The 15129-nt window shown below is 32.7% G+C and overlaps 1 long non-coding RNA gene across 1 annotated transcript; it reads left to right on the top strand.

The window, feature by feature from the left end:
- The first annotated feature begins 669 nt into the window (after positions 1-669).
- Positions 670-9707, top strand: LOC140446953 (uncharacterized). The gene is made up of 2 exons (XR_011951541.1): positions 670-800; positions 8446-9707. It is a non-coding gene; the product is annotated as an uncharacterized lncRNA (long non-coding RNA).
- Positions 9708-15129: the final 5422 nt, after the last annotated feature.

The following is a 15129-nucleotide window of genomic DNA, read 5'->3' as shown; positions in this document are numbered from 1 at the left end:
AGAAACTTGAAGCCTTCGAGATGTGGCTATACAGAAGAATCCTAAAGATATTATGGATGGACAAGATAACCAACGAGACTGTACTACGAAGAATGGGAAAAGAAAGAGAACTGATGTATACGATTAATAGGAGAAAGTTAGAATATCTCGGTTACATAATGAGAAACGGCACTAAATACAGATTACTGAAAATAATCCTTCAGGGCAAAGTATTCGGAAAGTAAGGAATTGGGAGAAGAAGAATATCATGGCTAAAAACCTAAGGACATGGTTCTGCACAACAACAACTAATCTATTTAAAGCATCAGTGAATAAAATAATTATACCCAGAATGATCGCCAATATTCGAAATGGATAGGCACCAAAAAAAGATTTTTTTTTTTCATGAATATAAGAATTTTTTTTGGACCTAATCTTGGTGCAGGTTCTATAATAAAGATCAAATAGTTTATCGAAAATTGAAGTATAAATCTTAACGTGGGTAAAAAATTTTACCTTGTCACGTAAAGTTATTAGTTTAAAATTTTTTGCTTGTCACGAAAAATGAATAGTTATTCATATAAAACCCAATGCCTCATTAATATTTCCTATTTAAATTAATTAAAACCAATAAAATAGCAAAGGCATAAAAATATTGTTATATGTAAGTTATGTCTTTATTTGTATTACCTTTTTTATTCTCCATATCGTTGTAGCTATAAAAGAGGGATAAAAGCCGAACGATCGTCACTTGGTTTTAAAGATTTAATTATTTAAGAAATATCTAGAAGATGAAGCTATTTATTTTTGTAGCAATTGTGGTAAGTCCTACATTTAATTAATATTTAATTAATAACTAATAAAATAATTACAATTTTAAAAATTATGTCGCTTGATTGGGTTGTTATTTTTACTCAAAAAGCGTCCCATCTCCTTAAGAAAAAACTTAGAAGTTCAACCTTTAAAATGGGATTTAGAATCTTAAAAGTGCTTGATAAACTAAAAAGTTCTTTTAAATTAAAAGATAATTGAGCTGTTTATTAAACAGCTAATAAATCTTAATAATAATTAAATCATACCGGTCTAGCATATTTTGCAAAATTTTAGTCATTGTTTTGTCATTTTATAAAAAAAATGTATCTTTCCATGATCAGTTCTCGAACCTAGATTACTATGTAAAATTAATTTAAATTCGAGCATAATTACAAACACCTACAATATTAAATATAAGAATACCATATATATATATATATATATATATATATATATATATATATATATATATATATATATATATATATATATATATATATATATATATATATATATATATATATTTTATATATATATATATATATATATATATATATTTATATATTTTATATATATATATATATTTATATATATATATATATATATATATATATATATATTTTAAAGTTATTACTATTTTAATGGGAATAACCGACAATTGAAGGTTACAATAAGTGTATTGACGTTTCAATCTCCACTTCGAAAATCGTTCGGTCCCTTAAGCTAGCAGGCACAAATAAACGGAATCCAATTAAATCTACGTAATATTTTTTCACGCACTTTTCACTAATAATTTATTACCACGCTAATAATTTTTCACCACCAAACCAGCCTTAAGGGAAGCGATTCTGCTGGCTTACGGTTCAAGCTAGCAGAATTAAAAAAAAAAACTTTTTGCCTATGGCATATTTTTTAACCCATCTTTCACTAATTTATTACCTCCTTGAAAATTTTTCACCACAATCCCCTTAAGAGGAGCGATTCTGCTGGCTTAAAACTAGCAGAAATAAAAAAATATATTTATAATACACCACAGTGTTCTGCTAGGTTTTTACAAATTTATTACCACCTTAGTAATTTTTCTCCCCCTTAACTACCCCTTTATGGAAAGTCAATAATTATGCTAGATTCAAATTTTACGGAAAAAATTATTTTTTTTCCAAATTGACTGTCCTTTACTTATAACTGCAATAAAAAAGTGTTTTTACAGATTTTACCAAACTTTAACCACCCTGATAGTTTTTCACCCCCAAACCAATCTTATTTGAAAATATTCCTGCTAGCTTAATATTCGAGCCAGCGGAATTAAAAAAAATATTTTTGTAATATCACAGTGTTCTGCTAGGTTTTAACGAATTTATTATCACCCCATTAATTTTTAATCCTCAACTAACTCATGTTTCAAGTCAACAATTCTTAGGATAAAATTTAAGGTGATGACAAATCTATTTTTACTATTTTTCTGTAATCTATCAATCAATAATTCTGTTAGGTTAAAATTTATGGCGAAATTTTTTTATATCTCACTGTACTCATAATTGAAATAAAAATGAGTTCTGGTAAGTTTTTGCTACACTTTCACCTGATAATTTTCCACCACTAAAGCAATCGTCGTTCACAACTATCGCAATTTAGAATCGTTCATGTTAGCTAAATATTTCAGCCAGCAGAATTAAAAAAAAATATTTTTAAAATACAACACTGTTTTGATGAGTTTTTACAAATTTATTACCACCCTAGTAATTGTTCACCCCTTAACTACTCCTTGTAGGAAGTCAATATTAAGCTATTAAGCGGAAGCTCGAATATTAAGCTAGCTATTTCAAATGAAAATTTTGAAATGCCACCTGATTCTGCACGATTTTTACTAATTTTTCGCCACTCAATTAACCCGCGGTAGCTTAGGTTAATATAAAAAGAGTAATTTTTAAATGCTACTTTATGCAACAAAGCTGTTCCAATTCATTTACCACCTTCACAATTGACGATGGATGGAATAGCTGTTGATGATGATGATGATGATAACCGATCGTAATATCTTACTAGGAAATGATAGTCATAGAGGTAGGACTTAACAATGGCAGCGAAAACTCTGACAAAGGTTGATAATAAAAAGCTTTTCGTTCACAAAACTTAACGAAGACCACGTTGCTCAGTTTTTGAGCTTCATTGGGTATGGGTAAGAATATAAATGATGGAAAATTACAGATCAAAGATAGATAGATAAACGATAATTAATAGTTAACAAAATATTGTTATCAACAATATATTAACAGTTTGAGAAAGAAAAACAAGAAACACAGACAAGGAATACAGCTAAACTGTATAACAAAATGGGCTCCAATGAGTTTTAACCTGAAACTTATGAAGGAAATTAGGAAAAAATAAAAGAAAAAATAAAATAGGTATGAATGCGTAGCGGCAAAAAGTGAATTGTCAGTCGGACTCTAAAAATATACGAAAAAAAAAAAGACCTCTTAATACATAAATTAATTAAAAACGAATAGTGGACAATTTACCACAAAATAATTATGAGCTTCTCGATCTTAAAATAACTACAAATATACACATCTTTATGATATTAATATAATGTACAAATAACAACTGGCAACTAAAAATTAAAATTTAATTTTAGCTTTTTTATAAGTTCACCCCGAGCTAATAAATTTTTGGTTAGAGGAAGTGTAGTTTTATTCAAAATATTTAATCCCTTGAGAAAAGAAAATAATAACACTTTAAATAAATTATGAGCCAAAACCAATGAAATTTTGAGAGGAATTATGTAATATTTATACTTAAAGGACGTTAATTAAAAGAAAACGTATTCGTTTATGAGAACGTATGAATACTCTAACTTCAAGCATAATTAATTACGAAAAGGATCAGTTTTTAAATACACACACTTGATGTGTTCGAAGCAATAAGAAATATTAATCTCTAGACAAAGTACTAAAAATAGTCTCGTCAAAAGTTTAAAATTCAAGAAATTCAACATGCTACACGATAATTTAATAATCTATTGGAAGGACTTATTTAACAGTATATTCCTTCCTCTAGAGTTTTATAAATAAAATTACAGACTCTATCTATTATTTCAGTGGTGACATGTTGTCGGCATCTAAACTAGTAGTTAGGTATTAGTTGGCGTTCTGCAAGAATTGGTTTTAACCTATTCAACAGTAGATTAATAGATCTATATGATTGATTGTCTTCTGTACTGGCTTAGGTGTTGCAATGATTTGTGCCACTTTCCATAATATGGGGTACTAGCCTGTTCTTACAATTAATTTGATTATCTCTGTCAAGTACAGAATTTTTTTTTGGAGAGTTCTTTTAGGGTATTGCCAGTAATCAGATCCTATCCACGAGACTTTTTAGGGTTCATGTCTGGCCATATCTTCTGGCGAACTTGTTTTTCCTTTTCCAATGGTAGTTCACGTTAATACGGTAATTATAAAAACTTTTGGGTCTCGTTGGTTATAACAAGGTTATTGTTGTCTGAAGGGTTTGGCTAGAACACATTTACCAGATGATCGGCAAACGCTTTGACTTTTTTTGTTCCAAAAACTTCCAAAGTAAGTACTTAGTGATTTCCGTCGCTGATAAATTTTTCTGGTTATAATAAATACAGTTTTATCCTGAGACGCGAGTGTTCTCTGCCAATATTTTCCTTATATTCACTTTTCTACAATTTTTCTTTGACTTTATTAGGTAGGTGTTTTTTTAGTAGTGTTTCAAAAGTTGACATTAGTCATTCCTCTGGGATATTGCCACAATAGTATAAGGCGTTAAACAGTTCAGTTAACTCCTTCGAGCTCACTTTACTCACCACCTTAATAACTTCAACGGGCAGTTCGTCCGGACCTGTGGCCTTACCATTCTTAGACTGTTTTAATCCGGGATCCGACAGGTGGGGTGTAGTACACCCCAACAATATTGAAGCGTCTAAAACATACGGAAATTTTGCATGTAGTGGCAACAGCGGTTAGATAGTTTTCTATTGTATATCAATTTATGCTTTGACACATAGTTTTTAGTTATCTGTTTATTTTCGCCAAGTATATTTAGATTGAAAACGGTCGGATCCCACGTATCGGATTTTGTACATTCTGCAGAATTATTTTTATTTTGTTTTAATCCTATAAATAAGTAAGTATGGTAAGTGAATAATACTTATTATAGATTTTAACATATTTTTTTATTAGTTTAAGCTAAAATGAATTACGAAAGGGAACAAGCATACCTTCAGGCCTTATGGGATAAAATAAACAGTGACGAATGTATTGACAAGAGTGATTCGGAAGTAAGTGAAGAAATAGACAATGTTAGTGAAAATGGTGACTATCCTGACCAGCTTCAAGATGTTGACATTCCAGATATTACAGACAACTCAGATGAAAATGGTAGGTAGTAAGTCCAAATGTAGGTGCCCACTTTTTAGGAAAAAATGGAAGTAAATGGCTGAAAGCTGTACCAAACAAAAACGTTAGAACAAGATCTGAAAACCTTATAACATATCTACCTGGGGTTAAAATGTATGCTAAATCCACCAGAACTCCTACCGAATGTTTTTAGTTATTTATATCTGAACAAATTATTGTTGACATTGTTACATGCACTAATGAAACAATAAGAGAATACTGAAAAATGGAAAGATTCAAATCACTTTGGAGAAACAAATCATTTAGAAATAAAAGCTGCACTTGGCCTGTTATACTTGGATCTGGACCTGAATGTGGATGGCACAGGTATGGACATATTTCGGTGTACATTGAGTCAAAGAAGATTCGAGATTTTAATTTCATGCCTTCGGTTTGATTAAAAAAAGAACAGGGCAGACAGATTGAAACTTGACTAATTGGCACATATTCGAGGAATTGTTGACCGATTCGTGGATGACTGCAAGAACGCTTATACACCGTCTTAATATGTAACAATCGACGAAAAATTGAAGGCGTTTCGTGGCCGCTGCAGTTTTATACAATATGTACCGAACAAAGCTACGACAAAGAACAGGAGTGGCTGATGCAGTAGAGAGAGTAGCAACACTAAAATGGAACTGGGCAGGTCACGTGGCTCGAATGACAGACAATAGATGGACAAAGCGGATTCTGGAATGGAGACCAAGAGATGATGCCTACCGAAGTAGAGGTCGTCCACCAACACGTTGGACTGACGATCTAAAACGTTGTCATAGGAATTGGATGCAAGAGGCACAAGATCGAAATAGATGGAAAATTATGAGGGAGATCTATGTCCAGCAGTGGATAGGGCGAAGATTGAATGATGACCGAACAAACCAGCTAAGTACGGTATAAAAGTACATGTTTTGGTAGATGCATGTACATACTACCTTGTAAATATGGAGGTTTTTGTTGGTCAGCAGCCAGATGGACCTTTTAGACAAAGCAATAGCCCTAAAAATATTGTAGACCGTCTAGTTGCCCCGATATCTGAAATAAAACGGAACGTGAAGTTTGACAACTGATATACCAGCTACGAACTCCTCGAAAACCTACGAAATACTCACAAACTCACTGCGGTTGGAACAGTTAGAAAAAATGAGCCACACATACCTCCAGAATTTTTAAATGTACGCAATAGAGATTTGTATTTTACACTGTTTGGGTTTCAAGAAAATTGTACAGTAATATCCTATCACTTAAAAAAGTGAAAAGTGACATTATTGATGTCATCTCTCTATCATGATAATAGGGTAGGTGATACGGAGAAGAAAGTTCGAGAGAGAATTTTAGTAAGTGTGGTGTTGATGTCGTGGATGAAATGTCCGCATCTTACAGTGTTTAACGTCGGAGTCGCCGCTGGCCACTAACAATCTTTTTCTTCCTTCTCAATACCGCAGAAATTAATGCCCAAATAATTTACAGAGTGCACAATAATGACGTAAAAATTTGCTAGGAGAATTTTCCTAAAAGAGTTAGGAAAACAATTAATAGAAGACAATCAACGGAATAGAGTAACAAATCCGAGGTTAACTCGAGAACCGCGTAGTTCTATAAGACATGTTTTGGGTAAACAATCAGAGCCAGTACCCAAGAGAAGGAGACCAGGTCAGCAGGGAAGATGTTTTAAGTGTCCAGGTGTTCGTCACAGAAAAACCAAATACGTATACGAGGCTTGCCAGATTTACCTCTGTCTTGAGCATGCCCAAACCTATTGTAAGGACTGTACAGGTTTTGAGTTATTATTCAAGTTCGTATTGTTTACTAATTTAGCTATATTTGTTTTATTAATTATAAATAAAATCACTTTTTTTGTCTTTAATTTAGTTGTGTTAATTTGGTAATTTTTCTCGGAATACAAATTTATTACAGAGTGCAATATAATTCATTTTTTATTAAGTATTATACATAAAATCATTTTTTTTTTGTCTTTAATTTAACTTAAACTTATATAATGTTATTGATTACATGTTGTATATTACAAATTAAAATATTAAATAATAAAAAATTAACGTAAAGATATTTTTTGGAATTCTTGAACTTTTTCAGTTGCTGGGGTTTGTCACACCCCACCTGTCTGTTAGTGGAAAAAAATTCATTTGTCGGATTCCGGGTTAAAGCTGCTTTAAAACTGCCCCTAAATAGGGCCGTACGAGGCCTCATTCATAAATAACAGAAAAAAAAAATATTTTGGGTGAGTCTTCTAGACCCAACGCGTCTACTGAAGGATTAAAGATATTCAAAATATGGGTAATTATATATATATATATATATATATATATATATATATATATATATATATATGTGAATACTTTTTTCTTTTGGGTGTGGTAGTCAATAAAAACAGAGCTTTGCTAAGGCGTACTATTTATTCTGAATCCAAGCTTTCGGTGGTTTTTTGCCACCTTTATCAAGGTCTACAAAGAAAATTACTATGTTTTAAATAGTTTGAATGGTGCCAAAAAAAAAGGCTATAAAAAGTATAAAAAACTTACCCGAATGTAAGATTCGTGGCAGAAACAACAACGTTAAATAACATGATATACTGAAGTTGCAATTACACTTTAAAAATTACTGTTAAAAAAACACAAACAAACACTTTAAAATTTCTAAATACTAAAATTTTGGACTATATATATATATATATATATATATATATATATATATATATATATATATATATATATATATATATATATATAAATATAATGCAAATTTATATATAAAGTAATTATATCGTGATAAAACAGTGTGAGAGTTAGAAATAACTTTTACTTACTTTCTACAGTTTAATATCAATAACATCATTCTTGAAAAAGCTAAGAATGAATAAAATATAACCTATCCGGACTGGTGATAGCGTTTAATACTTGGGCCGATAGATTGTAGTACAATAAAATACGGACTTTTATCAAAAGATTTGTAAATATTAGTTACATCGAAATGACTTTACAGTTTTTATATTTTCATCATTATCAGGGGGTGGATTTTGGCCTCTCGAAGAATGACACATTTTAACGTGAAAAAACAATCTTACCTTTGTTTGTTATTTCTTACTTTCCAAATTACTTAAATTATTTAACTTTTTTGAAATTAAAAAATAAATGAGCCCTTAAACGATGTAAACATTGTCGATGCTAGCACACAACTGAACTTTCTTTTTTATATTAAATGATTTATCTACTTTTAGTTGCTGTTTAATATGGTGAGAGGTTTTCCACAACCTGGAAGCGGAATAACAAAGGCCCGAGCAATAGATTGGAAAACTTTTCAAGCATTTTGTCCAACTTGTTTTGCACCGGTCTATAGTTCTACATTCAGAAGCCATAGTGCAATAGTACAGTAACAACACAGCATAGACGTTTATCGCGTTATGTTATTGATCAACCAGTATAACGCCGTCCCAATATAGTGTTACTTAATTTCCATTTTTCTTATAAATATATTGTGTTAATTATACTATGGGTATATAATACATATTATATCTAAAAGAATTTGAGTTTTGTTTTTCACAACAAAATTTAAACTGGCCCTAGTGCTAATACGTTGTAGGTATTTGAACATGGGCGTAAGGTATGCCACCTGGTGCAACAGTATTTGTAATGATTATTTTGCCTACCACATAGGGTATTACTATAGAAAGTTAAAAATTAGGGACAGAAATTATGGAGCTAGAAATAGGGTAAAAAAACAAACCAAAACTTTTGCGAACGGCTACTCAGGGTTTATTTGGAGAGCTGGGTCATGAATAAGTGAATAACAAGACGACTGAATTGGGGTAACTACAAAAATGAAGTAAAAAGGTGTGCTTACATGAATTTCCTGGAACAAAGACAATACAAGAAGGTTCTTAAGCTATTTGAAATGGACGCCGCTTAGAAGAATCATCCCCTTAGATAAAAGAAATGCTCGTCCTTTCTAAAAATATAAACAAAGGTTAGAAACGTTTTAAAAGAAATAATACTCTTTTTTAGGAAAAAAAAAATACGTATTTATTGTTGTCCAACCACAAACAGTTACAAACATAAATGGTGATACAACAATACCAAAAACAAACTTATTATGTTACTATGGGCTTGCAAACTCTAGAAGTTGGAGATACTACAAAAACTTACAATTGTTATTGAGCGATATTTTGTAGCAGAAAGAAATTATTACAAATGAAAAATATCTTTTTTATCGGAACTATGCATAACCTTTAAAAAAAAAACAAAAACAAAACATGATTTCAATAATGATGATTTATGTACCAAATGTCAAAAAATAAAACTAGTTTTCAGATGTCAATATTAAATTCTAAACTTTGGAAAAATTAATATGACAGCTTAGCCACACCCTAACTATAATTTTACTGATTACAATTTCTCAACCTGTCATGAAAGAAATTATTTATTGGAAATATCTATCTTTACTTTAAAAGTTCAACAATAAAGTTACCTGAATTTCACTAAATGTTATTTTTTTTCTTTAAAAATTCTGGGGTTGGAACTACATTTATATTCATCATCATCATCATCATCATTATCATGCAACCTCTTCAGTCCATTTCTGGACATAGGTCTCTTCCATTTTTCGCCACTCTTCACGGTTCTGGGCTTCTTGTTGCCATTTCTTGGATATTCGTCCAATGTCGTCCATCCAGCGTATTGGTGTTCGTCCTCTGCTGCGTTTGTCTTCTCTTGGGCGCCAGTCAATTAGTTTTCTGGTCCATCTGGTGTCTTTTAGTCTCGCTATGTGACCTGCCCAATTCCATTTTAGCTTGGCTATACGTTCGACGACATCACTGATACCTGTTCTTTTCCTTAAGTCTTGATTCCTTATTTTGTTTTTTTTTTGTCACGCCGAGAATTGATCTTTCCATGCGCCTTTGTGCCACTCGCATTTTTAGTGCTGTTGTTTTTGTGAGCGTGAGAGTTTCTGCTCCGTATGTCATAATAGGAAGCACGCATTGGTCAAATGTCTTCCGTTTCGTAGCTATAGGGATGTTGCTCTTAAAGATGTCTCTTAGTGAACCATACGCCGCCCAAGCAAGTGTTTTTCGTCGTTGAAATTCGAAGGTGAGGTTGTCCTTGCCTATTCTGATTTCATAACCAAGATATATGTACTTTCTGTCAATTCTACCACTTGAATTTGGAAACATTGCTTATTTTCGGCATTTTCAAAGCACAATAATTATTCACAATTGGAAATACACGTTGTTTAAGCCTGAAATTTTACAATTTTATAACAAAAGTGAAACCAAGTGAATACTGACCGTCAAAATAAAAATTTTTACCTAGAGACATAAACTGGCAAATACAAACACTTAATTCCAGGACAAAACGTAAGAAAATTATAAGCCGCTGTCTTTTATTAGTTACTTTACCAAGAATTTTAATACCAAGTGATTATAAAACAAAATTAAATATTCGCATTTTCATGCTATCGGTAAATTTGAATATAAAAATATATAGTTAACACCAAATTTTCAAATGATATGCACTTTATGCTCATTTTTATAAAAATATGCAAAATTTTATAGTTTTGCATTTTTTATGCATTATATGAAAAATATGCAATTTACATATTTGCCTAAGTCTAGTGATGACTGTAAGTCTTTATGCATAAATTTTCTATTAAAATTTATGCATAAAGAATTAAAAAATTAGAAAACGCGAAATTTTTGCAAAAATTCCAAAGTTATTTCTAAATTCGTTGCAATCATATTGTATCCTTAGCTAGAATTGTGCACGATTTTATAACGGAATGGAAACAAATGCTTTTATATATTCTCTGATGAGAATCAAAGAGGTCGAAATACATATAAGCGGCTTGCTGCTGCCCTGTATCGAAACAAAAATCCAATACCGTCATTATGTTTTATTTCTTTACTCTGTTTAGAGTACCAGAAACTGAATTCACTACGAATTTTGACCATGATGAACGGCAGATGAAATGCATATTTTAACTTCCCTTGCCGAGTAATACATTAAGCTGTTTGCTTTGCAAGTTGTACAAGGCACAGCGGTAAAAATTTGAATTCAGTTTCGCCAGGCAGGAAATCGTATGATTTCTCTTGTTGTTATTAGATAGCATTGTTACGACTGTAAAAAGGTATTTCGATAATTATTGGCCTACGACGGGATAGATTTTGTTTCCATTCAGAGCAGTGGCATATACCGCTCTGATGAGACCTAAAGAGGTCGAAATACGTATAAGTGGCTTGCAGTTGCCCTTCATCGAAACAAAACTCTAATACCGTCATTATGTTACATTCCTGCTAAAGTTGACCGGGCAGCCATCATAGAGAAACCATAAGTTTTGCCAAATATTTAAAAGCACATTATTTAACAAATCAGGTAAAATATTGTTCAATAAATGTAAATAATCAGCACCATTTAAACGAGCAGGCTATTCAACGGGTCCAAGTAGATAATCTTCAACTACTTCTATTTAGACGTTAATGCTAAACCTATCGTCATCATCATCAACCTGTATGCTTTCACTGCTGGACATAGATCTCACTCAGCTCTTTCCATCTGTTTCTGTCTTGTGCAGCTTGCATCTAGTTATTGCTAACACACTTCAGGTCGTCAATCCATCTAGTTGGTAGTTGTTCTCTGCTCCGTATTGCTTTTTGCCTTGGTCTCCACACTCAAATAAGTTTTGTTTATCGGTTGTCTAATAATCTGGCGAGGTATCGTGCCCGATTCCATTTTAACGACGTGATTTTTTTGATAGAGACTGTTGGTGTTAACTTCTTAAACAAAGTGTGGATTTTCAACAACGTGCGAATAACAATATGCATTGTGTACATTAAAAATTTCAGTTTTTGTCAATGTAGCTTCGTCGCTACAAAATGTATCTGAAAAAATCTCTATTTTGATTTTTATAATTTTGTAACTATATAGGAACTTCTTTACGACAAGGAAAACTCCTTATAGCAGTGCTTGTTTCTTTGCTCAATGAAAAGGATTTAAATTTTCGTTTTTTAAGTCATATTTGCCTACCATATTGGGTATCACGTATAGGGGGTTGAAAATGGGGACTGAACAATTACTGGACTGGAGATAGAGTAAGCAAACAAACCGAAACTTTTGCGAACGGAGACTCTTGGTTTGGTTGGAGAGCTGGGTCGTAAGTAAGTGAATAAAAGAGGGACTAGAAGAGGTAACTACAAAGAAATGAATCAAAAAAATACTTACACAGATTTCCTAAGCAATACAACACAAAAAGGTTCCTAAACTATTTGAAAAGGACACCATTTACAAGAATCATTCTGCTGAATGGAAAGAAAGGCTTTTCTTTTCTTAAAAATATTTAAAGGTGAAAATCTTTTTACTTTTTAAAGGAAATAATTCTAAACTTTATATATATATCACTGATCCATACGACAGTGAAGCGAGTGAGAATCAGCCGCCTAGCCCACTTGGCTATCTGACCGACCGCTAGAGAGAAACATTACATCTTACTATCCATCGGTACCATAAACAGTTATTACAAATAATAATAACAAAATTAAAAAAAAAAAAGTTACAATGGCGCTATTTGTAAAGATTTACAACAAGCTTTAGACATTGGGGACACTATAGGAATTTAAATTAATATTAAGATAAAGGCCGCCTTGAGCGAGAGCTAGAAGAAAAGCATGCGCTGAACGACCGACAATATGGTTTTAGAGCCAAAATGTCTACCATAGATGTACTTCTAACACAAAAGTAACCTCTTTAGTTACGCACGATACAAAGATATAGGTAGCTCTTATCCTGCTTGACGTCCAAAATGCCTTTGGCTAAGAGAATTGGGCGTTAGTGAGTACCTGGTCAATGTAATTGACAGATACTTTACTGACAGGTTTATAAGAGAAAAAGATACCAGCATCAGTTTGTCGCAGGGTGTTCCGCAGGGTTAAGTACTAGGTTCGATCCTCTGGAATGTCCTGTACGATCGGGTGTTGAGGCTACAGATGCCAAGGGGATGCACTTTTGTAGCTTATGCCGATGATCTCGCACTGGTTGCGAATGCGAGGTAGAAAACGGACGGCTAATGCGGGTAACACAGCCCTGCGTCGCATTTGTTGGTTGATCAGAGAAAACGATCTACAGATAGCGCCTCAGAAAACTGAGGCGTTAGTTCTTAAAGGGAGTCGGGAAAAATCTTCTCTTCGCTTTATAGTGGAAGGTGTGGAGGTTTCACCGGTTAAATGGATTAAGTATCTGGGAGTCTGGTTGTCGGAAGGACTAAGGTTCAGAGTACACATCCAAAAGACGGTAGAGAAGGCGAACCGAAATCTGGAGGCGTTGATACGGCTGATGCCAAACATTTATAGCCCCAGATAGCACCAAAAGAAAGGTGTTAAATGGAGTTTTGCAGTCGGTGGTAACCTACGCTGCCCCCGTGTGGTGTAGCCTACTAAACACTGTGAAATACGCTAAGCTGATGAAGACTTCGCAAAGGCGAATGCTCCTCAGGATATCTAACGCATATAGTACAGTTTCAAATGAGGCTCTATATGTCATTGGAGCGGTGATACCGATCGTTTTGTTGTGCAAACGATCGGGCTAGATAAAAGAAATGTTGTAAACATAATGTTAAGAGGAGAGAAAAAATTGAGAGAAGTACACTGTCGGATGACTGGGGAAGGAGGAATTTGAGCCAAGGATCTAAAATTTATGGTTAATATTATTTATTGGTTTATGGCCTAACGTCTGAAACACTTTCTGATTTACGGTAATATGTATGGTTATTTTTCAATTTTTGGTTTTTTATTTTAGTTGTTCATTGAGTGGCAAAACCACCTCTCTGGAACGATGGTTAAGGTTTTAACCGGAACACGGTTAATTCGGCACTACCCTGGGGTCTTCTGGCCAAGTATCCTACTCGGCCAAAAGATGCCAGGATGTCTTGTTCCGTGACGTAGATGTCCAAAAAAGATTTCTCCACCGTTGCCTGTCAGAATTCAATGGATACCTCCTTAGGCTCTTATTGAAATCTGACAATACGACAATTAAAAAAAAATGGAGAACACCTAAACAACATCCGCTATGCAGATGACACCGTTATTTTTGCAGACAGTTTAAAGAGTTTACAGCAACTAATATACAAAGTAAATGAAGTAAGTGAAAGATTTAGACTACAAGTAAACATACCAAAAACTAAATTTATGGTCATCAGCAAAAATAAAATTAGAGACGTCCAACTGCTTATCAAGAATACACCAGTAAACTGAGTAAAACAGTTAACCTATCTTGGAACAATAGTAAACGAACAATGGGATCGCTCACAAGAAGTAAAATGTAGAATAGATAAGGCTAGCAATGCATTCAACAACATGGCCAAACTATTTAAAAGCCACAAACTTAATCTGAAGATAAAACGAAGGCTAACACGATGTTATATCTTCTCGATAATATACTACCGAGTTGAATCCTGGACACTCACTGAAGTGATATAGAAAAAACTTGAAGCATTCGAGATGTGGCTATACAGAAGAATCCAAGGATATTATGGACGGACAAGATAACCAACAAGACTGTATTACAAAGTATGGGGAAATAAAGAGAAGTGATGTATACAATTAAAAGGAGAATGTTAGAATATCTCAGACACTCAGACTTCAGAAAAGAAGAATATCATGGTTAAAAACCTGAGGAAATGGTTCTCCACAACAAAAACTAATCTATTTAAAGCGTCAGTTAATAAAATAATTATAGCTTAAATGATTGCCAATATTCGAAATGGATAGACAACAAAAGAAGAAGAATTTTTTTTTTTTTTTTTTCATAAATATCAGAATTTTTTTCGACCTAATCTTGGTGCAGTTTCTATAAGAAAGATCAAATAGTTTATCGAAAATTAAAGTATAAATCTTATCGTGGGTAAAAAATTTTTGCTT

This window comes from Diabrotica undecimpunctata, chromosome 7 (genome assembly GCF_040954645.1).
Source record: "Diabrotica undecimpunctata isolate CICGRU chromosome 7, icDiaUnde3, whole genome shotgun sequence".
NCBI classification, from domain to species: Eukaryota; Metazoa; Arthropoda; class Insecta; order Coleoptera; family Chrysomelidae; genus Diabrotica; species Diabrotica undecimpunctata.
The sequence above is the reverse complement of the archived record's forward strand: the minus strand, read 5'-3'. Positions and strand labels throughout refer to the sequence as shown.